The sequence below is a fragment of the Fukomys damarensis genome, unplaced genomic scaffold, assembly GCF_012274545.1.
Source record: "Fukomys damarensis isolate Sample0158 unplaced genomic scaffold, DMR_v1.0_HiC HiC_scaffold_30, whole genome shotgun sequence".
NCBI lineage: Eukaryota > Metazoa > Chordata > Mammalia > Rodentia > Bathyergidae > Fukomys > Fukomys damarensis.
The window spans coordinates 68,927,570-68,946,273 of NW_022900942.1; the positions used below are offsets into that span (position 1 = coordinate 68,927,570).

The 18,704-nt window shown below is 47.8% G+C and overlaps 1 protein-coding gene across 1 annotated transcript in view; it reads left to right on the forward strand.

Moving 5' to 3' along the window:
* Positions 1–18,704, forward strand: part of Ldlrad4 (low density lipoprotein receptor class A domain containing 4) — a 133,323-nt gene that overhangs the window by 23,403 nt on the left and 91,216 nt on the right. The gene's annotated exons all lie outside the window — the stretch shown is intronic.

Consider the following 18,704-nt stretch of genomic DNA (forward strand, 5'->3'; position numbering starts at 1 on the left):
TGTCTGAAAGTGGGAACTTGGTTCTGTTCTCAGAGATGGTTGTGACTGCTTTGGAATAGGCCTTGCTACTTACTTGAGAGGTGCTGATAGATTCCAGGCTATTGATATTGATGTATCAGTATTGATATATCTCTATATTGATATCTTGATTCTTCACACCAGCTTTATAGAATTTTTTTGTTATTGCCTCATGAGTAATTTAAAATATGCAAAGAAAGACGTGGTGAGCACATAATTAAGAAAGTAGATATATGTGAGTTGTTTTTTGTTTTGTTTTTTTTTTTGAGACAAGGTCTCACTATGCAGTTCAGACTGTGCTGGAACTCACTGTGTAGTGCAGGCTGGTCTTGACCTCCCAGTGATCTTCCTGCCTCAGCCTCCCAAGTGCTAGGATTATAGGCATGCACCACCACAGCTGGCTGTTGTTTAAAGGTTCTTATCACATGTTTTTCTATTAGACCTGGGTGGAAAGCAGCTACCGTGAGGTCTTGACCTGTCTAAACCCCTAAGGCTGAGGCATTGAGCATTTCTTGAACTTGAGATGGAGAAATCAGAGTTTAAAGCTCATTGATTTTTGATCTCATGGCTTGTAGACAAGAAGAAAGAATGCAGGAGAAATGGATTGTTGTTTTCTGTGCTTCCTGGGCAGGTGAAGTGGGCTAAGGGCGAGAATCTGCCTGCAGTGGCTCAGCTGGGAGGGTGTGTGCTGCACTGGCTTTGCAGGGGTCTGGATGCATGGCCCTGGGCCTGGGGCCCAGTCCCGAGCTGGTGCTGTTGGGAAGTGGGAGGGCTGGCTGGTGGTGGTGTCCTGGGAGGCTGCACAGGGGAGCTGGGACCTGGCCCTCCTGGTTTGTGCCCTGTGCTCTGTGTGTGCCCTGGCTGTGACATGAGGGGGAGCAGTGAGGCCTGGCCATGCACTGAGGCCTCCGATGCTGGGAGCCAGAGTACATCTTTCCTCTCCTGAGGTCAATTTATCCCAGGCATTTGTTATGGGACGAGCAGCTGATGGGTGCAGCCCTTCATGGCTCTTGCTGGGATCAGTATGCATGCACTCAGTCTCGGCACTCAGTTTTGCCCATGCTCTTCTGAGGAGTTAGATTTGATACAGATTTTAAAATGTTTGCAGTGGAAATGAGACTGCATAGAAACCAAACCTACAGATAAGAGAACAGGAGAGGACTTAAGAAAAGGCATGGAGCCGCCATTGCTCCAGCGCAAGGAAGGTGAGATTTGGGAAGGCCACTCTGACCTCTGCTCTCCCTCAGGCCTGCCTGGCCCAGTCCCTGGGACTGGGTAGCCGTGCCCTCCCCTGTGGGTGCTGCTATTGCTCCAGTGCAAGGAAGGTAGCCGTGACCTGAACCCCACCCTCCAGGCCTCCTGATTGGGCCAGTCCTTGAACCCATTCTGCAGAGGCATAGCTGGTTATAAAGGGTATTTTTCTGAGCTTCCAACTTAAAACATCTTTAAAGAAAGGGCGGGGGAAATCTGTAGTAGAACTGTGTGGAGTTCAATCCTGCAGGAGGTTGGGGAACTCAATTAGGGCCTTGCGGCCTGAGGTCTGTCTGCATCGCAGGGGTCTGCCATCGGCTAGCAGGGGGATAGGGGAGATAAGGGGATCTGGTTCTGCACATAGCTGCACATGTTGTATATTATGACAGCAGAGATATAGTCTGAAAGAAGCCCTTCAAAGTCATTTTTTTTCTTTCTTTTCCTCATTCCACTCTGCAAATTCTTTCTTTTTTCTGTCCTCTTTCACTAACTCAGTCTCTTGCTCCACCATATTATCCCTCATCTCCCTTTCTGTTCCTGCTCCTTCCCTAAGTCAGATTTCTTTTTTTATCATTTTTTCTTTTTTTTTATGTTCTTTTCTTCTGTCACTTTACCTCACTCATGAGTCAGTAGTTTCAAGGGAAAGTGAGCCCTTATTACTGTTAATGGAATATATTCTTGTCCTTATACTTGCACTCTGTCTATCCGTTTTGAATTTAACAGTTCCCTAAAGATTGTGTGGTCATTCTATGTCCTCTGGATTCACTTTAAACCTTCTCCAATTCTTTCACTTATCTACTCCTCTTATCCTAACTCTGCATAAGCCCCCATCCTAAATGGTAAATATGCTATATTGAAAATTGTATTCATTGCAAACATATTTTGGGCTGCTTCTTCATTTTAATTGAATTCACATGGATTAAAGGTGATCAATTAATGACTATCACAAGTGGTCAATTTGCAAGTTGTGCTTGATCCTATTGTGTTGCTGATTGTATCAATTGGGATAAAGGATTGCGATTGATTTGACGAGTTGTTTTCTCTGACATTATGAAAATGAGAATGTCTGTGAGTCATTAGAGACTCAAAAGCTAAAGCGCAACTATATCAGAAAGATTTAATAACCCAGAAATTAAATCAAGGACAACTGAACAGCAAAAATAAAAATGACAAAACACTTAAGCAAGACACAAAGACAGACTTCCAGTCCACCAATGGCAAACAGTAGGGCAAAGGAGGATGAAAAGTATGATAGTGAACCTCCAGGACACTCAGAACTCACAACACAGGAAGTAACAAAATAGATCAGTCAAGCTCTAGAAAAATTCACAACAGAACTCATTTCCCTGATAACCATAGAGATGGTGAGCAAAATGGAAGTCATGATTCGAGACTCTAGAACAGAAACTGACAAAAAAAAAAAAAAAAAAAAAAAAAGATGAGCTCAGAACCATAATAGAAGCCGTGAAGGCCCAGAATAAGAAAGAAATGGAAACAATGAATGCCCAACATAGGAAAGAAATGGAATCCATTAAACAGATTCAAACAGATATCCAGGAGATTAAAAACTCTATTGAAAGTGTATACAACAGAATAAAAGAATGTGAAGATAGAATCTCAGATATTGACAATAGGATTGCAGACAGTGACCGGGAAAAGAGAGGTATCTTAAAAAATAGTAAGGGATCAAGAGAGGTCTCTTAAAAACAGTAAGGGATCATGAGAAATTGATCCAAAAACTCCTAGATGATGCAAAGAAGAATAACATAAGACTGATAGGAATCCGTGAAGTAGCAGGAGAAAATGCAAATGACTTTAAAAAGCTCTTCACAGAATTAATGACAGAAAACCTCCCAAACAGAGGGGAAGAATTTGACATACAGATAAGTGAGGCATATAGGACTCCAGCTAGCCATGATCAAAAAATATCTACACCTAGACATATAATAATTAATATCCCAGAAATCCAACAGAAGAACAAAATACTACAAGCAGTAAGAGAAAAGAAACAAATCATATGCAAAGGAAAGACCATCAGAATCACAGCAGACTTTTCAACACAAACCGTCAGGTCAAGGAGAGCCTGGAGTGAGGTATTTCAAGTCCTAAAAGAAAACAACCTCCAACCTAGACTGATGTATCCTGCAAAACTCTCTTTCAAAATGTATGGGGAAATAAGATACTTCCATGACAAAGAACACCTGAGAAACTTTATGAATACCAAACCAGCACTACAAGGAATTCTAAACAGTGTCCCAGAAAAAGACAATGAAGATCACAACACCACAAGGCCCCACAGAGCAAATCAAATAGCCAAGGCAAAAATCTAAAAGGAGAGGGCAAAAAATTAAAAAGATTCAACAAAAGAACAATAACATGACAATAATAAGTCAGTACATATCAGTTATAACCATCAATGTCAATGGCCTCAATTCACCAATCAAGAGAAATAGACTGGCAGAATGGATTAAGCAGCAAAATCCAACAATATGTTATAACAAGAAATACACCTAGTGCAAAAAGAAGCCCATAGACTGAAAGTGAAAGGATGGAAAACAATTCTCCATGCAACCGGAACCCAGAAAAAACCATGGGTAGCAATCTTATTCACAGACAAAATAAATTTCAAACCTAAACTGATTGAAAGAAACGAGGAAGGCCACTACATCCTTGTAAAAGGAACAATTCAAGAGGAAGAGATCACAATCATAAACATATATGCACCAAATATTAATGCCCCACCTGTATAAAACAAATATTAAGTAACATGAAAAACCAAATAATCACTAATACAGTTGTATTAGTGGGAGATCTTAATACCCCACTATCACAATAGACAGGTCATCTAGGCAAAAAATCAACAACGAAATACTAGAAATGAACCAAGCTTTTGAACACATAGACTTATTAGATATCTATAGAGTGTTCCACCCCACAAGATCAGAATATACATTCTTTTCAGTTGCACATGGGTCATTCTCCAAGATAGAACACATACTACCTCACAGAACAGATTTGAAAAAATGCAAAAGAATTGAAGTTATTCCCTGTATATTATCAGATCATAGTGCAATTAAGCTGGAGATCAATAGCAGAAGAAACTGTAGGAACTTCACAAACACATGGAAACTGAACAACACTCTCCTGGACAATCAATGGATCACAGAGGAAATTAAAGAAGAAATCAGACAGTTTTTACAAATAAATGAAAATGCCAATACAACATATAGGAATCTATGGGACACAATGATCCAGTTCTATGTGGAAAATTCATAGCACTGAATGCCCACACTAGGAAAACAGAGTGAGCTCAAATAAACAACCTAATGATGAATCTTAGACTCCTAGAAAAACAAGAGCTCGAACAAGAGAGGAAATTATAAAGATTAGAGCAGAAATCAATGCAATGGAAACTAAGAAAATGATACCAAAAAAAAAAAAAGAAACAAAGAGTTGTTTTTTTGAAAGAATAAATAAAATCAATAAACCCTTAGCTAATCTTATCAAAAAAAAGGAAAGAAAAGGCTCAGATCCATGCAATCAGGAATGAAAAAGGTGAAGTCACAACAGATCCAACAGAAATTCAGAGGATCATTAATACCTACTTTGAGAACCTGTACTCCAATAAATTGGAAAACACAGAAGAAATGGACAGATTTTTAGATACTTATGAATTACCAAAGCTGAACAAAGAAGATAAAAACATTTGAAACACCGCAATTACAGTCAGTGAAATTGAAAATGCAATTAAAAATTTACCAACAAAGAAAAGCCCGGGTCCTGATGGATTCACTGCTGAATTTTACAAGACATTTAGAGAAGAACTACTGCCATTACTCTTTAAACTTTTCAATGAAATTGAAAGGGAAGCAATACTTCCACATTCATTCCTGGAAGCAAGTATCACTTTGATTCCCAAACTATGGAAAGGCACAACTAAAAAAGAGAACTACAGGCCAATCTCCTTAATGAATATAGATGCAAAAATCCTTAATAAGATACTAGCAAACAGAACAAAGAGGATCATCTAGATCATACATCCTGACCAAGTCAGATTTATTCCAGGGATGCAAGGATGGTTCAACATACGTAAGTCAGTAAATGTAATGCACTGTATTAACAAAGTCAAGGACAAATACCGTATGATCCTTTCGATAGATGCAGAAAAAGCATTTGACAAAATTCTACACCCATTCATGATAAAACCCTGCAAAAAATTGGAATAGATGGTCTCTACCTCAACTTAATAAAGGCCATCTATGAAAAACCAACAGCTATCATCATATTAAATGGCCAAAAACTGAAAAGTTTCATGTTAAAATCAGGAACAAGACAAGGATGCCCACTATCACCACTCCTCTTCGATATAGTTCTGGAAACATTAGCCACAGCAATTAGACAAGAGAAAGAAATTAAAGCAATAAAGATAGGAAAGGGAGAAGTTAAACTGTCATTATTTGCTGACAATATGATACCCTACAATGAAGACCCAAAAAACTCTACCAAAAGACTTCTATACTTAATTGACACTTTTAGCAGAGTAGCCAGATACAAGGTGAACACCCAAAAATCAATAGCCTTCTTGTACACAAATAACGGACTCATTGAAAGCGAAATTAGGGAAACAATTCCCTTCACAATAGCATCCAAAAAAATGAAGTATCTAGGAATCAACCTAACAAAAGAAGCAAAAGACCTCCACACTGAAAACTACAGCACTCTGAAAAAAGAGATCAAAGAGGATATAAAAAAATGGAAAGATATCCCCTACTCCTGGGTAGGAAGAATCAACATAGTGAAAATGGCCATACTACCAAAACTGCTATACAGATTCAATGCAATGCCAATTGAAATTCCAACACTATATTTCACAGAACTAGAAAAAAAGAATCCAAAAATTCATTTGGAACCATAAAAGACCTAGAATAGCAAAAGTCATCCTAGGCAACAGACACGTGGCAGCGGGTATAACAATTCCCTACCTGAAACTATACTACAAAGCCACTGTGATAAAAACAGCATGGTACTTGCAAAGAAACAAACCTGAGGATCAGTGGAACAGATTGGAAGATGCAAAAACAAATCCAGATGTACTCAGCTACCTCATCTTTGACAAAGGAGCTGACAGTCCGAGTGGAAGAAAGATAGCCTCTTTAATAAGTGGTGTTGGAAAAACTGGATCTCAACCTGCCAAAGATTAAAACTAGACCCTTATCTTTCACCATGCACTAAACTAAAATCCAAGTGGATTAAAGATCTAAGTATTAAAATAGAAACACTAAATTTGCTGGAAGATAAGTTAGGCAGAACTCTTGAAGACATTGGCATAGGAAAAGACTTTAGGAACAAATCCTCAGTAGCATGGGAACTAGCAGAAAGAATCAACAAGTGGGAGCTCATCTTATAAAAAAGCTTCTGCACTGCAAAAGAAACCATCAGCAGAACTAAGAGACAACCTACAATGTGGGAAAAAATTTTTACCAGCTGCTCCTCAGACAAAGGACTATCATCTAGAATATATTAAGAACTCAAAACAATCAGACCCCCAAATATAAAGACCCAATTAAAAAATGAGCATCTGAAATGAAAAGACAAAGAAGTAAAGCAGCAAATAAATATATGAAAAAATGTTCCACATAACTGGTCATTCGAGAGATGCAGATGAAAACAACAATGAGATTAGATTTCACCCCACAAAAAATGGCTGCTATCAAGAAATCACACAATAACAAATGTTGGCGGGGTTGTGGGGAGAAAGGAACCCTTCTCCATTGTTGGTGGGAGTGCAGACTGGTGCAACCACTGTGGAAATCAATATGGAGATACCTCAAAGAGCTGGGACTGGAGGTTCCATTTGACCCAGCCATCCCTCTGCTTGGTATCTTTCCAAGAGAACTAAAAGAATCATAATCACAGAGAAATATGTGCACCCATGTTTATAGCGGCACAGTTGGTAATAGCTAAATCTTGGAAACAGCCCATTTGCCCATCCGTTGGAAACTGGATAAAGAAGATGTGGTTTTTCTATAAAATGGAATATTACGCAGCCATAAAGAATGAGAAATTAGATTGATTCATAGGAAAATGGATACATATTGAGGATATACTCCTAAGTGAAATAAATAAGTCACACATGTGTAAATACTGAATAGTTTCTCTGGTGTGAAAAACTATATTAGTATATAAGATCCTAATGAGACAATTGACAATGTGAAATAGGAAGAAAAGGGCTAAAGGTGTAGGGAAAGTGGGCAGGGTAGGGGAAAGGTAATAAGGGGAAAGAAAAAAATATGAGAAAATGAAAAAATAGAAATAAAGTGATTGTCAATGGGGAGGGGAGAAGGGGGTGAAGGGAGGGCAGGGACAAGGAGAAAAAAATGAGAGCCAAAACCTGTCATGTAGAGGTACAGGATCCCAACAATAAATGTAACTGTACTGTATCCCTAAAATGTACCAATAAACTCAATTAAAAAAAAAAAGAGGCAGTTTTCTCTGTTCTTACTGTGTTTGTATGCTGGGATAAAGCTCTGCATTCCCCAATCTGAAGCTGGGCCCTATCGAGTTGTAAGTTTGCTGTTTATGCTGCTAGGTTCATGACTCAGCGTGCGGCTTTCCTGTGTGTGTACTTTCTTACGCTGAGCTGCTTCAGGTCTGTGCACTAGAACACAGTGCTCACAGGCGTGATTAGCACATGCGACCTTGCACTGCCCACCTTCTCCTTGGCTTAGGTCCTGCGGCAGCCTCTCCATGAGGAAGGCCCCTGAGCACTGTTGGCCTGTGGCCAGTGCTGGCTGTCCTGGATGCTTTTGCTGTCTGTGGTCCTGCTTCATGCACAGGAGCCAGCATAGGCAAGGGGCTCGGGGAGAAAGGCTTCCGCAAGAACTGTAGGCTGGGGATGGCGGCACTGACTGCCTTACCTGAGGCCAGCAGGCAGCACACCAGGAGGCCCAGAGCACAGGGCGCCTTCCCGAGCCTGTGACGGAGTTCTGCTCGCTCCGAGCCTGTCTGCCCTGGGACCCACAGTGTTAGAAATGGGGCCTCTCCTTGCACCGTTGTCCTTGCGATGTGGACTCAGCCTGGTTAATCTGAGCTCACCTGCTCAGGCCCGAGCACCAGCAGCTCGACTCAGGCCAGGGTGTCTTCCCAGGAGGACAGTGATGGCAGCTTCTTTTTCTGGTCTCTGTAGGTGAGAGTAATGGCAAACAAACACGGCACTGCATGGAGAGAACTTTGGCCGCCTGTGTGCACCATGGGTCGGGCTCCAGGTCAGGGTGCGCAGGCTGAACAGTGCTGCCCTCCTGCTGCAGCGCTGCGGGCTGGAGTCTGCGGTGCTTCTCCTCCACTGGCTCCTCTGCCTCACAAGGCTTTGCTCCTGCTCCTGCTCCGGCCCTTTGTCCCATCCTTCTGTCCTCCCTTTCCCTTCAGAATGTTTTCCTCATTTTGAAGTCACATCCCCAGACAGCCTTTGTATTCACTTGAATAAAGCAGACCCTTTAGTTTTGTTTGGGAGCAGTGGAGAGCAGTTAAATACATAAACAGCTCAACTTCGCAAGTGGCATTCGCAGTCACGACCCCGACTGTGTAGGTGTAACCAGAACTTGTGTCTTTGTGCCTAGCCTGGGTGTTCACTCACGCTGTGCTCTCTTCTAAGAAGACCAAGTAGGAGGCAGGGTGGCCAGGGCAGGACCTTGGCTGTGGCTCTGCCCTGACCTGGTACCATTTTAACTTAAGGAAGTGGCTGTACCCCTAAAGGTTTTCTCTGCATGTGCACAATGACGTTCACTTCTGCCGCGTGAGTTGTGGTGCGGATTTATATGAGGGAATATGCGTGAGGAGTGCGGACTGCATGGTCACACCCTCCTCCTCCCGTGGCGCCCGGCTGTTTCTCCTTACGCAGCAGGAGTCCTAGTGTCTCACCGGCACCGCCCAGCTTCTGGTCGTCCTCACCGTCTGTCCCGGGGTTGCGCCCAGCTGAAGGGAGCTTGTTGGACCTGGCAGTGGTTGTCCTGTGCTGCGGTCGCTGCTCTCCAGGTGCTGGAGGAAGTGGCCATTTGTCACACGGGGACATTCATCGGGAGTCATGGCTGCTCTGTGCTTTGTGCCCAGGGGCACCCCTTCCTGCCCTTTGTGGCTGCTCCCTGTGGTTGAGGATGTGGCTTCCCAAGAACTGCAGCCCAGAGAGGGTCTGGGGTGGTGACATGAATTCTTTCCCTGGTGTTCTGCCCAGCACACAGCAGGAAGGAGAGGAGGGCAGGAGCACATGACTTCCCATGAGTACCCAGGTCGCAAGTCTCAGGGCTCCCTCTGTCAGTTTTGATGGATTCATGAATTTGATTATTGCATCCTGAGCCAATGCACTTCTGCAGCTGAGGGACAGCATCCCTTTCATGCAGTGCCAGCCCTGCTCTACATTCCCTTTTGCTTTCCACCTTGAAAACGTTGAAATATCACAGGAATTCTTGTTGGTCAAATGCTGCACCACAGGAAAACTAATAGTATATCATCCTTGCTTCTGCTTAAGAACAGGATTGGCGCACTGGACACTGTTCTTTCCCAAAGGAAATATTCAGTGTTCTGAGCACCCAGGTGAAATCTTCTGGATTCCCAGATAGCTGAAATAAATATGTAGTCTGTGCCATGACTTTGGGTATGCACCAAGGCCCAGCTGTCTGACCTAGATGTCTCTGTCTCTGCCTGTCTCTCTGTCTCTGTCTGTCTCTCATTAATGTTAGAGAAAATGCCACGGTGAAGCACACATTGCACGATGCTGATGACCACAGGAGCCTCATAGTAGCTGCACGCAGCTCTTCCTTGCACTTCTTGGAACCAGACCGCAGCACCTCTGCTGCTCTGCTCTCTGCTGTGTGGACCACAGCCACGCGTCATTGACTGAGGCTGGCTTGTTTTGCTGTGAGACCCAAAGGGCTTGGCACAGAGGTAAAAGGCAAGGCTGGCACTGATATCATGGGGAGAGTTTCTGCATGCATCTCTCTGTGGAGGAGAGAATGTGCTGAGTTCCTGGCTTTCCTTACATCTTTGCTTTGGCCACTCTATTAAAATTATTAAAGCATCATACTCATGAACACTATATATACAAATCCTACAAATAAATGATTAGTTACATGCCTTCTCTGTACCTGGCACTGTGGAGAATGAAGGAAAATACAGACCCTGTGACCCAGGTCTCTGACATGCACATGCAGAGGACACGAGAGCTGACATGGTGAAGGCCAAGGGCCCCTGCAGCGTGGCTCAGGAGACAAGGGACCCTTCTGCTGTGCTGGGAACCACAGCGGACCAGGGCGGAGGCATCAGGGTGGTGAGAGGAGGGCACTGGGCAGGGCAGCCTTCAGGGTGGTGCTGTCCTGGGGCAGGGGATGGGGTCAGGAACAGGCAGGGCCCAAGAGGAGCCATGCAGCTTTGCACCTTCTGCCTGTGGTCTGTGACACTGGGGCCCTGGGCACCTGCCGCCCTCGGCAGCCCTCTGTCCCCACGCATGCCCTTTGCAGCTCCCTGCTGCTTGGCTGCATCCTGGCAGGGGCGGGGAGCAGCTCCTCCAAGGTCTGCACAGAGTGGGAGGTCGGGAAAGAACAGACCTGCCGTGGCAGTGGCTGTAAGGAATTCATGGCTTGGGACCTGTGGGGAACCAGAGATGAAGGAAGTGGGGGAGTCGCTCTTCACTCTCCACTTCCGGGGGTTTCCAGCTGGCCAGAAGGATCTGATCCAGGCAGGTTAGGCTGGAGAGCCCCCAGCCCCACTGGAGGCAGAAGCTTCTGCTTCTCTTCCGGGCATTCTGGTGACAGCAGGTCTCACCATCACAGGAGCCAGAGCCAGTGAGGTGACCCAAATGAAGCCAGGATTTCAACTTCAGGACTTCTGAAAGAACTTTTTGACCCAAGGCCATTGAGGGCAGTCACAGCCAAGTCAGATACCCACCAAGTTGTCATCTGAGCTGATGCCTTGCTTTCCCAGACTCTCTCTTCCCATCTTCGTCAGCTGTTCCTCCAGAGGAGCTGGAATCCTGCTTGTCAGGGTGTTCAGAGCATCAGCCGCCTTTAAGTACCATGCTGTCACTGCCGTGGAAGAGTGGTAGCAGAATGGAGGTAAAACAACAAATTCCTCCTGCAACACCATGTCTTCCACCTGAAGGTGACAACTCCCACCTTCACGGTGCTGTGTTCATGAGCACTTTGTGACTAGGCTCACAACCATATAGAAAACCTGTCCACATCAGGACTTAGGACTACCAGAGCTTTACTTTTTCTGTAATTAGTTCAGTAAACATTTACCATAATTTTCTGGTATCATCAAGTATCCTGTTGGAGTGCTTATTTCCCCAGTTGTATTATGCATGTGTTTTGATTTGTTCTGTTCAGTTGTTGAACCAGGATCCAAAGCGGGACTCCAAGTGTGGTGATGGGTTGGTGTCCTCCTTGGGAGTGTGTCTTCTCTGTGTGTTTTCCTCCCATACCACCTTTCTCTTCTTCCCTTCTGTTTCTCCTCTTCCTCCTCTTTCTTCTCTGCATGCTTTTTGATTGACAGGTCTGGGTTGTTGGTCTTATAGATTCCCATTCTGTGGGTTCTGCCAGCTGCTTTCCTGTAGAGTCATCGGATGAGTTCATCTGTCCTCTGGACCCCTTCGCTTGGTAGGTAGATCTAGAGGTCTGGAGAGAAACTGCTTCCCAGGTGCAGTTGTCTTCCACGGACACCTGGGTTGCGGATTCTTTGGGTCCCTTTTGGTAGAGTTCACAAGTTGGTACAGTGTAGCTTCTCTGATGTTAGCAGCTCCAGGCTCTGAGTAGCCCTCGTTACAGCTCTGAGCTTCAAGGGTTAGCCCTTCTTGACTCAAGAGTTATAGCTCTTGGTGGTTCCTCACTGCCTCTGGCAACTCTCCGACAGCGGAGGCTCCCAGCCACTTGGCAGCTTTCTAGAGCTCTCCCTGTGGCTTCTCCTGGCCCTCTGGGCTCCCTGGCTGGTCACCACAGGGCTCCTCAGGTCTCCTCCACTCTTTGGAGCTCTTCAGGGCTGCTGTCCCCTGATGCTACCAGCCCTTTCCTACAACCCACTCGGCACATTCTGTTCAGGTAAGGATCTGGGGGCAATAGGACCCCCAAGTGAGGCTGCTGCAGCACAGGGCTAGGAGTGCTCAGGAGGGAGCTCTCCTTGCCTGGTTGTGGGGCAGGAGCACCCACAAGTGTGCCATTCCCTGCATCCCACAGACCTCCTTGGGGATTGTTGAAATAATGACAGCAGGGCAGGGTCATCTCGCGCATGCAGGATGGAGCCATCTAGCTCAGATCTGTGTGTCCAGCCTTCTGCAGCCAATGCTACCAGAGGCACCATGGGACAGCCTGGGGCAGGTTGGGGGCTGCAGGAGCGTGGCTGCCAGAGTCAGAGCTCTGCATTCCCATGGAAATGGTGGGGCTGAACTTAGGACTGCTGCGTGTTTCCAGGGTTCTCCGGGAAAGGCTGCCTGTGGCTGACTGTGGCTCCTGCCAGTTGGCTGAGAGGGCAGCCTCGGAGGCCACGGCAGAGGTGGGAGGATGCTGGGGCCAGTGGTCCCAGGGACATTTGGCATCCTCGGTCGCACCCGCTCTGGCTACCAGAAGGAAAGCTACCAGCCTGTCCCTTCTGTCTCCCCTCAGCAGGCACATGGTGTGTGGGCTGTCGTCTGACACTGGAGTCCTGGCCTGCCTTCCCCCTCTTCCTTCTTGTCTTCTTGGGTTCCTCTTACCCTGTTCTTACCCTTTCCCATGGCTCCCTGAAGTCCCCACTGCCCTGTCACCCTGAGCAGCGCTGCATCTGGGTCTCCCAGACAGACCCTCTCCATCTTCCCCTCTGCTGCCCATCCCTGTCCTGCTGACCGTGACATTTCAGCCCCTCCCCACTGCCAGTTGTTACCCGGGCCATTTCTTCTTGACCCTTGCTTTGTCCTTGCTGGTGTTGCTGACATCTGTTCGTTGCAAAATCTTTTTTTCCAACCAGTACGGCTGACGAGTTTCGTTTTTGAGGCTTCGTGTTTCCTGGAGCTTGGCCTCTGGGACCCCGCAGCTGTCTTATGTCTCAGGGTCCCTCTGCCCTATGCTGTGGCTGCTCCCTCCCCTGGCTGTCTCTGGGCCCATGTCCTCCTCATTGCATACCCGAGTGCGCCTGCTTACAAGCCTCCCAGACATTGGGCACCCAGTGCTGAACTGGGGTTTCTCCCTTCACCCCCAGAACAGCCCCTCCTCTTCATGTTTTGACCATGACCAGTTACGTGGGGTCGGTCACCCTTTCTGAAATTCATTCTTCTACTTGAACCCTCAGTATTAGCGCTCTCGTAAGGTTCCATCCACTCTGCCTGATTGCTTGTGTCTGACTGATTTTCACTGGATACCAAACTCTTTGCAGGCAGGGGCTATGCTGGCATCGCTATAGACCCTGACACTCCTAACAGCATCCACTGCACAGAGTGGACATTTGAAAATATCCTTCCTCCGCTGCTCCTCAGCGTCCTGTCAGCATGGCCTTCAGAGTTCTCTGCCTGCGAGGCAGCTCCTGCAGCATTGTACACTGCACATGCTGAGTGATGGATGAACATATTTCTAGAGAATTCAGGTCTGGCCAGAGTATTAAAAACTTGTGTTTGCGAGGCCTAGCACCCTGCTTGTCAGGTTGGGAGTTAACAATGTCTGTATGATCCTGCCAGCCTGCATGATAGGACAAAGAAAGATGACGTGAGGTCTTTCTTTCAAAATTGTCTTTCAGGCGTGTATTTGGTTACCATAGACACCAGAACTAAGCTGAGTAGAAACCTGCTGTGTTGTTACTCTGGACCAACAATGTGAGAGACCTTGTGCTTTCTGCCTGGCCAAGGTTCCCCATGCAGCAGCCCTTCCGGACCAACCTCTGCCTTCTGAATGTCCACACGCTGGTGTATGGAGGTCTGGCTCACACCCAGCCCCAGAGGAAGTGTGAAGTGGTCCCCACTGATCCCTGAAGGAGGATGATTGTGTGTGTGTGTGTGTGTGTGTGTGACTGCACACGTATGTGGGTGTCCCCACGTGCATGTCTGTGGTGTTCTAGTACATGGGTTTGCATGTGGTATGTGTACATGAGTAGGTGGGTGTGCAAGGGCAGGGCATGCATGAAATGTGTGCAAGGTGTGTGTGGATGCACAGCCTCAGTCGCCTGCTCTGTCCACCAGAACAGGCCCCACTCTGCATCCAGTACGTCCACCCGGGCTCTGCGGGACTGCTGGACGCCACATCTGGCTGGTGTGTGAGCTGCCACATGCAGCCCCAGGCTCCGGTGCTGCTCCCAGATCTTCCCTCACTGTGGCGCTAGGCAGGGAGCCAAGCTCCTAGTGCCTGGGTTTTCTCTGATCTGATGAGGATGACAGTGTCAGTCTCTCCCTCAGAGTGTGGCTCTGAGGATTTTGCTGGGAAGCCATCAGATCAGGGCCTGGGGAGAGGCACCTCCTTGGCGTCGTTCCCCGGGGTGTGCAGCTCCTCTGTCCCCCTCGCCCATCCCAGGTGGTACCGCAGGATTTTGGTGTCCTGAGAGGCCAGGTGACTTGTGCAGCCGCACAACCCAGCCACTGCGCCGGGACAGAGTGGCTGTGGTGCATGCACTCCACTGTGGTTTCGGTTTTCCTCTTGGGTTTTATTTTCTTGCTTGCTTGTTTTCCTCTCACAGCTTTTCTAGTAAGACAGGGATTTACCTTCAGTTCTTAAAAGGACTGCAGGTTTTGGGGTGTGGAGATCAGACAGCCTCCTGTCCTGAAGGACCGTGGACGTGATCACACAGTTATGCATGTGAGTCACACATCGTGAAACCCTTGGCCGGTGCTGGATTTTCGGACAGATTGTGAAGATTAATGTGGGACTCTGGTGTGTTGGGGTTCACCGGGCTGCCTGGGAGGAGGTTGCAGCCTGGCTCTGTCACCCCTCCTCCTATTTACTACCTTTCTTTTTTCAAGACGGTTTTCTGATCCATGAAAAAACTCATAGGGTCTCACATGGTAATGCTGCCTTTTAAAATAAAACAAAGGCAGAGAACATTTGAATGGGAAGGAAAGTTTTAATAACCCTAAGGCCCTATTTTCTCCGCCTGTTCTTTCCACTGAGTTGGTTTGGAGAGAAGCGGCCTCTCAGATTTACCTTGCGTTCTGTTGCTGCTCTCCGGTGTGTGGAACATCCCACTTCAGAGGAAATCCATCCACTCCTTTAGATATTTAGCAGTCTAGCGTGGATGTTAATGAAAGTCTGGTGGTGCTATTTTGAGAACTACGACAATGATAGTCATTTTCAGTGTCAGATTTCTGCTTCGAAAAAGGAAAGAGGGATGGGAGGAGAAGGAGGCGGAGGACGGGGAGGGGGCAGAGGAGGAGGAGGGGCAGAAACTGTTTCAGTTCTAACGGAGTTTGCCACCCGCTGCCCGTGCCAGACAGATGGGTCATGAATACTGTCTAGACACTCGCTGCCGGCGCGGAGCCCTGGTCTCTGAGGACACCAGCGAGACGCTGCCTTAAGTGACTGGGGAGTCAGGACAGTGCTCCTGGAATCAGACAGAAGCCAGCCCAACCCTGCTTCCTGGGGCGGGGGGCACACGGCAGGGGGTGTCCAGAGAAAGACCTTCTGTTGCCGATCGGTTTTGTGCAAACCAGACGACTGTGAGGCCCCGGGGAGAGTGTGGAGGACAGTTACAGCGAGGTAACACCGCCCATCTAAACTGTGCTGCCCCACACGGTGCAGAACGCGGTCATCCAGCCAGGGCTGAGGTGGAGAGGAGATTGTCACCTGGTGTTCTTGAGCCGGGGATGCAGTTGCTAGGCAGCCTGTGCTGATGTTGAGGAGTCACTGCTCCTCCGGGGGACACCCTCGGTCCTGACTGGTCATTTCCTGGGGTGAATTGGGCTCTTGAGAGCCTGGCTGGGCTTGCCTTCTCTGCTCAGGAATCTGGGAACTCTGGAAGGCAGGGTGCCATCACGGGCACCTGTGCTGCTGGGGCTGCAGGGAATTAGGTGGAAATCCCACCACCCTGCCTGGCAATGGGTCATTACAAGGGCTATGTACTCATTCCTCTGTGGGCGCCGGGAACAGAGGCTCTCCGAGGTCCACGGGAGTGCGGCAGTGGGGAGGGTGCTGTGTGGGTAAAATCAGGGCAAGGGTGCGGCGAGGGCACTGCCGGGAGATGGGCCGGGAAGAGGTCCTCAGGTGGAGTGGGAGTGCGTCACTGTGTGGCCCGGGAGCACTTGGTTCACTGTCAAATTTACAAGAGTCATCCCGGAAGCTTTGCTGTGTGGTGTGGAAGGGAGAGCACCCCGCGCAGCGCAGCACGGGCTGGTGTTCACAGCACCCAGATGTTCGGGTGAGGCAGAGGCAGGGTGGCTGTGCCTCTGGGAGACCAGGCAGGGAGAGCAGCACAGGCCTCAAAGGGAAAAACCAAAGGCTGTGTTTGGTGAGAACTGGTTTTTTATCCTTACTAAAGTCCCAAGAGCTAATCCCGGAAGGAAAAGATGATTTTTGCCTCTTCCTTCCCAGAAAGAAAAGGGAAACCAAAACTTAAAACTCCGACTGAAGCAACAGTCACTGGAGTTGAAAAAGGCACACTAATTTTCATGAGGTAGTTAAAGCAGCGAGCAGGCCTATCCTTGTCCCTGGTCATTTTCCTCAGAAACCCTGCTGTGGCCATCCAGGAGGCCAAAGGCATCTTCTTCCCTAGCCCTGTTTGCATAGCTGGGGCTGTTCTCTTAGGTGGAGGCCCAGTGGCCTGGGGGGTCCTGGCCCCAGGGAGCACATATTTTGGGCATCACTATCATCCAGAAGGAAAAATTATATGATAATAATTTATGGTTCCTTTGAATTATTTTTGATGTCAAACTGAGGTTTCCTATGTGTGTCTGAATGCTGCAGTGTCTCGACATGTGACTGCTCACATGAAGTGTCTCCTGCGGTTTCCAGACACACTAAGATTGTCCTAAAAGTTGGGAGCAAGAGGAGCTTGAGTTGAGCCTCTGACATCTCACCCTCTGGTCCCTGGTGGGTATGGTATGCTACAGATTCATGCTACTGCCCATCCTGCCAGCCTGGCTTGAAGGGGGGCGGCCGGCTGGGCCCAGCACGATTCTCCTTGGCAGTGGGGAGTGTCCATCTGCTGACACTCGATGGGAGTCTGAGTCCGTGCTTCCCATGAGCCCCACAGAAGGACAACCACAGAGAACGTACCCCTCGGAAAGACCCTTTTCCATCGCACGCTCAGCCTTGGACGTGTGGGGTGTGGTGGTTCCATGGAAAGAGGCGCCGATGAAGCCAAAATGCTAAATGCCAGTCTGACGTTGAGAAGGGAAGTATCCCCTCCTCTAGAGGTGCTCTGCACCCTGAAAACCCTATGCTGTCTGTCTCCTGCTCTGTGACTGCACCTCTTCTCAGGATGTGATGTTTTCATTGCATGCGGCTAGAACTAGTGGCCTGAGCAGTTTGCATCTTCCAAAGCAGCAAGATTCTAGGACTTGAAAGATAACATCTGGAAAGGACTGGGGAATGTTCTACAGGAAGTACCACTGAGGCAGGTGCAGGCGGAGAACGGTCCTGCATAGCAGCAGAATGTTACTTCCTGGTGCACTTCCTGGAGCGTGTTTTCCGAGCATGGCTGTGGGGAGGGCATGGGGCTGGGTCACGTGGGAACACAGGCTGTGCAGGGTGGAGGGTTGGGTGCAGGTTCAGATCTTTCCATCCATCCTTGGATGTTACACTTGAGAAGGTCTGGGAGGCTGTGGGCGAGAATCTGCAGTGCCAGAGCAGGTGGGTGTCTCGGAGCCTGGGCGCCCAGGGAAGAAGCAGTACCTGCACTGGTAGGGACCCCGAAGGAACTGCTGTCCTGGCAGCCCCACAGGAGGGGATGTGAGTGAGCAGAGGGGTCACGTAGGAGTTGTCACAGCGAGCCACTGGGCTTGGCCTGATTTTGAGAAGCGTCACTAGAAAGATGGCTAGAGCTCGACTCTAGAAAGCCAGGATGTCAGACCACATGCTTTTTATTGTCCTCAGGAAAGTCACCAAATGTTTTTGAGCAAGAAAGCGAAGCTAGAATACAGGAAAGTCTTCAGGGATAATCTAGCTCAGTACTAATTTCAAGAACAAGGAAAAGGAAACCCAGAGAGTTGAAGTAACCTTTTCAAGGTCAAAAATTAGACTTTTGCAGAGACTTTCTGGTACAGCAAAATACCAGAGATCGCACAGTTTATAGCCACAGAAGTGCATTCCTCACAGATCTGGACCTGTCCAGGACACATGTCCCAGCTCAGGGTTGGAACCTTCTCACCATGTCTTCACCCAGGGGGAGGCGGAGAGGACGCTAATCTCACTCATGGCCTGATCTCCTCCCTGCTGGAGGTCCCATCACCTCATACCATCACCTTGGGGTTAGGATCTCACCTCTGAATTGCTTGGGGACTC